Source organism: Gadus macrocephalus, chromosome 12, assembly GCF_031168955.1.
Source record: "Gadus macrocephalus chromosome 12, ASM3116895v1".
Taxonomy (NCBI): Eukaryota; Metazoa; Chordata; class Actinopteri; order Gadiformes; family Gadidae; genus Gadus; species Gadus macrocephalus.
In genome coordinates, this window is record NC_082393.1 from 22,631,499 (window position 1) to 22,637,926 (window position 6,428).

Here is a 6,428-nt window from a genome sequence, read left to right on the forward strand (position 1 = left end):
AACCAACAGCCACAAACACCAAGCGACACCAACACGGCGAGAGTGTGCCACGGCCGTCGGTGGCCGCCGACCGATGTCGGTTAAGGTTTTGTGTGCGCAAACAGTGTGCGAGCGTCATGACAGCACCTGAGAAGAAAGTGTTAGGTGCACGGGGGTTTGTGTGACTTCTTGCCTGTCAGCTCACACACAATGGGTCTCCTCAGTTATGTTTCTATCGGTTCAAGTTATCCCTTGTCAAAAGAGGTCTACGGCGGTAAACGATCAACGCCCGCGGAATCCTATAACTCAGGCTCTCCGCACAGAGTCCTCTCACCGCGACTGTGTCGCAAAGTTCTCTGACATATATCGAGCGAGCCTCAGCAGAACTTTCTCTGCGCTGCAGTTCGCGGTAAACCGTACCAGCTCAGCTGAAAAGGCTCACAATCAGTGATGAATGCAGAGTAGGGGAAAAGCTATAAATAACACACCCAGATGTATTTTAGTGGCCGACCAGCATCCACAGAGCTGTGGTGAACTCCGTCGGAAAGAGTAAACAAATGGAATGGTGATGAAGACACAAACATGCACACACACAAACACACACACAGGAAAACCCATCTAGTCAAAGGCACACACACACACACACACAAATGATTACACACATAGCAATAAAGTCAATTTAAGGCAAACAATGTGCAAAACAACACAACTTTTGTGTTGTTTTTTGGACTGGTGTGTTGGACGGTTGTAGCCCACACCCGTCCATCCAGCGGCAGACGGCGGTTGATACAGAACGCCTCTGTGACACGGCGTTACATCGTCGCATAACGCCATTTCCTTAAGTCTGACAAATGAGGCCCTGGAAAGCTGCGGGCGCCGCGGGCTAACGATGAGAGAACGTGTCAAATCCAATTGGCTGTTGTCACACCGCCGCGCTGATGGGAACACAGGGGGGACGGGGACGGGGACGCGCGCCAGCACACGTGCACGCGCACGCACTCATATTCAACACACACGCACGCACACAGGCCCACACAAACGCGTGCGCACACACACGCGCATACACGCATACAGGCACGCACAAAGGCACGCACGCATAGGCACCCATGCACAAACGTACAAACGCACGTGCACACACACACACACACGCACGCACGAAAACACACGCACTTACACGAATCGAGGCACACGGTGAACGTGCAAAGCGGAGAGTCGTGTCGGAGGAACAGCAGACACGTATTTACATATCTTACACCCTGGAAGACGTGTGCAGGAGAAACACCGAGGAGCAGACGCGGCGACGGCGGTTCGGCTTGCCGCTGTCACAGCCGCCTTTGTGTCTGCGTCTCGGCGCCTCGCCGCCTCCTCTCCGTTCCTCTCACATCTCTCCCCTCCATATACCCTCCCGGTGCCTGAACAAGCAGCGCCCCGCTGAACCCCCCCTTGACCTCCTGTATCTACACCCCCACGCCCCCTCCACCTCCCCTGCCAGGCCCCCGACCAACACCTAGCTGTGCTGCAGGTGCAAAGCTGCTGGCATGCTGTCAGACGAGACTTCAGCGCTTACGCACACACACACACACACACACACACACACACATACAAACATGCACACACACACACACTCACAGCCTGGCACCGACACCGCTGGTTTCTCACTCTGTGCATCAGTTCCTACACAGCTAGCCAGCTCACACTCTCACTGTCAACACATTTAGGAAGGCTAACAGCCACAGTGCAGTGTGTGTGTGTGTCAGTGTGTGTGTGTGTGTGTGTGTGTGTGTGTGTGTGTGTGTGTGTGTGTGTGTGTGTGTGTGTGTGTGTGTGTGCGCGTGTGTGTGTGCGAAATAACAGGCTGGAAGCGTGTGAAGAAAATAAGAGGAGAGAACGAACAAAATTGGTGCAAAAACAGACTGTACACTGATTAGATATTATCATAGAACATGAGTGAATGATCTGCAAAAGATTGACCCAACACTACAGTTTCTCATCTCATGCGTCTCACAGGTCATCCTGCAATTAGGGGTGTTTATCAATTCTTTATCAACAGCTATTCTTTCTTCAACACTGAACTCTGAACTCTGTTTGGCCGACCGTGTGGGACGCAACATTTGGGGCAAAAATGCCAGCAAAACTGAAATCTGATCATCCAGGTCAAATTTCCCCCACAAAAATTGTTGATCACATCAGTCAAAAGAAGCGTCTCTCCACCCGCGATGTGACGTTTGTTGTGATGGGTCCTTTGAGTTTCTGACCTTGGTAAGAGCTTCTCTGTGACGCCGTGTGTCTGAACACGGCGTCACAACGGACGGCCCAGGGTCATTTGACAGCTCCTAACTGGTCTCTCATTAGCACTGGGCCATTGACAGTGCATGCTGGCAGGAAGACTGTCATGGCTCGGAGTGTGTCCTGCGTGTGTGCATGTGTGAGTGTGTTTGTGTGTGCGCCACAGATGTGTGCACGGCATCACATACACACAGAACTGGGGTTCCCAGACTGGGACTAAACCGGGCAGACGCGTGTCAGTTTGGCGCTCGGCGCGCACAGGGTCGTTGCCTAGACAACGGGAAACAGTGAACTTCAATCCAACACACCGCAACTTTTCCCGGATCCATAGTGTACTTCCTCCTAAATGCCCCCCCCCTGCATTTCCTGTCTTATTCTGGAGACTATACTGGGTCTTCTAGTCAGTTCATTCGTTGTGTGTGTGTGTGTGTGTGTGTGTGTGTGTGTGTGTGTGTGTGTGTGTGTGTGTGTGTGTGTGCGTGTGCGTGTGTGTGTATGCATGCCTGTGTGTGTATGCGCGAGTGATGGAGGTGTGGAGAATGCGAGGGAGAGAATGTATTTGTTTTGTGCTGTTGGCCACTGAGAAAGGAATCCTTCATCACACCCCAATTAATTATAATAGAAGCACCTGCAGAGTCACCCTCTCCATCACTCTCACCTTTCTCTTCGGCAGAACGGAGATAAACTCACCGTCTCTGTTTTTATATTTATTTATTTATCTATGTATTATTAAGCGCCTCTCTCTTTCCAAGGCTGATTCGCCCTGCCCGTTTAAACGTCTGCACATTAGCATTTAAATAAAGAGGCTAGCTAAATGACCACTGGTACGACTTACAGAGAAGTGAAATTGTTTTTCTTTCTTGGGGCGCCTCTAACCCTTCCCCCCGATTCACCCCCCGTACTTTTTCCTCATTGGTTTATGTGGCGGAGGTTTGATTAATAATAAAGTAAAAAGGGGATGAATGTGTAATCTTTGATTAAAATGTAAATCTAATCTTTTTAATGGATAGTGCTGACTCAAAGAGCTAGGAACAAAATCCACCACAACCCAGGTATGTTAATTCGCCCAACAATTGAATAGAGATGAAGCTGTTGCCTAATGATTAACAAATGTCATGACATTAACAACCCTAGGACAAACTTTGCAGCTAGTTGTTCAGACTGACATGTTTAACCACCTAGGTACTTACTAAAGAACTAGAATAACATATCTTCTATATACGATAGAGAAATTGCAATCTTCAACTTCAAATTGATTTTATTAGTTTCATGTTTTAATAAACTACATTGCTGGGAAATAATAATTGTGTGGAGTAAATCGTTTACAGTTTACAAAGGAAACACTGAAGAAAAAATAATTTGCCTGCCCTGAGTAATAACCTCGCTAATACTAGTCGATCGCTACTACTTGTCAATGCCAACAACCCTTTTTGGTTGTCGTTATTGACTAGCAGTACTGCACACAGCAGTCCCCTACGGTATCTGACCTCTCCATACATGTCTCATATCTTTGCAATACAAAAAAAATCGTTTTTCTTGTAAATAAGGTGGATGATATGGTTCCAGGGACGGTACCTAAAGGTGCTTGCACACCGCCGCGCGGCGACTGCCCTTATCACCGCCTCGCTGCCGGAGGGTTCAGCGCGGCGGTGTGAAGGGCCAGGCGTTTTCAAAAGCGGCTGCCGCCGAAAGTTTCAACAACGGGGAAAGCTGAGCGGTAGGGCAAAAATCTGTGCGCGTTCACGTGGGCGGCAACCGCTTCCTGGTTTTCAGCCGCTTTTGTAACCGCCTCCCCTCTGCCGCCCTTCCCTCATTGAACTGAACGGAGGCGGCGAGTTGCCGCGCGGCGGTGTGAAAGCAGCTTTAGCGTATAAAGGCCTAAACTAGCTAAAGTATGTTGATGGTAGAAGCTTACTCTCTTATCTAAAGACCAGCATTGTTTGCATGGCTGGTTTGGATTGATTCACGCGTGATGCCTCCACCACACCAAACCGGGGTGGTTTGAAACGGCTTCTGAATGTCTGTGTTGACGAGTCGTGTGACTTACTCAGGCCCGTCTCCCTCTCTCTGAAAATCACGAGAGAGATGCATGAGACAAATCAGTGTTTGTGACATTCACATCCAACATTTGGGGGGGGGAATGGGGGGGGGGGACCGGCTGGGGTCCCGCATGTCTGACACAGATTGATCACCCTTGAAATGTGACAAATTTGGTCGTCTTGTAGCAAGCCTTATTTACCGCATCCTATTATCATTAGGAGGGGCTATTAGACAGCAATTAGCCGAATATTATTCCAAACACCACCTCTGCTCTGGAGGGATGGGTGGAGGGGGGAGGGGTTAAATAGCGGGGCGAGCGAGCGAGCGCACGAGAGAGAGAGAGAGAGAGAGAGAGAGAGAGAGAGAGAGAGAGAGAGAGAGAGAGAGAGAGAGAGAGAGAGAGAGAGAGAGAGAGGCAGAAGGAAGAGAGAGATAGAAGAAGGCGTAGAAGGAAGATGGAGGGGCGAGGGGAGAAGCTCTGAACATATGAGCTGTGAGATATGAAAGATTTATAGGAAGGACGGGGAAGATGAACGAAAGGAGGGGGTGAGAGGGGAGGGCGACGGGAAAGATGAGCGACGGCAGACGGCTGAGCCTCTGTGAGCGACGCGTAGAGAGGAGTGTGTGGAAGAGGACCGTGAGACTGTGGGACGCGTGTGAACATTATTAAGCAGATGAAGTCGCTTGGCGTGTGTGTGGAGCGGAGGGGCCGGTGACATTGTGTGCCACTGTCAGCCGGCCTCCACCTCAGAGAGCCCACTGGAACCTGCTTCGTCCGGGAGCGTCATTAGCTTTAAACGCTCGGAGAATAAGGAATTTGTCATCACTGGGAATCTTGTTAATTGGTCTGTATTAAAGGAAGACATTTGAAAAGTCTTGTGTGTGTGTTTCTGTGTGTGTGTGTGTGTGTTTCTGTGTGTGTGTGTGTGTGTGTGTGTGTGTGTGTGTGTGTGTGTGTGTGTGTGTGTGTGTGTGTGTGTGTGTGTGTGTGTGTGTGTGTGTGTGTGTCTGTCCTGTGAGTGAAGTGAGAGAGAGAGAGCCAGAGAAGAGAGAGGGAATGAGACCAAGTGGCAGCATGACAGGAAAATAAGCTCTATAGAAAAACACGTTAATGCACAACAAAATGTACTCATTGCAAAAGTGCAGGCGGTTCGCTGAAAAGGGGCAATTTAAAGGAAGGACAAAAAAAGAAAAAAGAAAACAAACAGAAGCTGTCAGTCAACTTGGTGGTCCTGTGTGAGTCAGCATGCCTGTGCATGAGGAAGACAGGTTTATACGAGAGCTACGGGGGACATGGTAGGAGGGAATGGGATTAGCAACAGGGAGTGAGGGGAAGACGATGTGAAAAAGAGTGCGGAGCCACTGTGTGTACCGTCTTCAGGCGTGATTGGCAAGCGTATTACCCTCGTGTTAATGAAACAGACCAAAGGCAGAATTCATTAGGACCCAGCACGTTGCCGGTTAACCCCCTGCATTCACTTCAGGGATAAATACAGACGACGAGATACTGAGTCACACAGCCTGGACACCTAGGGCCATGGACACAATTACTGTTACTCACATCTACACACATCCAAACACAACAACACGTGAGGCTATGTGTATTTATGGACAGTCACACCATTAGATATTATTAAGGAGAGCATGACCCTTGCACCTGTAAACATTTTGTGGGTTGAGGCGTAAGGCAATGTTTATGTGCTCTGCCAATCACATGTCTCCCACTCTATGTATCTATCTTTGCTTCCATTTTGGATCTCGGCCTTAAAACACAAAGCGACAAAGTCAAAAGGGGAAGGACACTAGCCCAGCGTCTGAAACAGGGATGCAAAGGAACTGTGCATGGCACTGCTAATACAGCAACGCACTATGAATCAGCTCCATAAAAGCCTATAGAATTAGATGACCATATTTATTAGGTTAGGTGCCCACGCGTGTGTGTGAAATATATAGTGTCCAGCAGCCTCTATATACTGCAGTAGGCTGAGGGTACACTCTGTCCTGTGACAGAGGGGACGCAGAGAGACAGAGAGAGCGAGCGAGAGCGAGAGAGAGAGCGCGATAGAGAGAGGAGAGAAAGAGACAGAGGGAAAAAGCGAGAGACATAGAGAGACTAGCTCTGT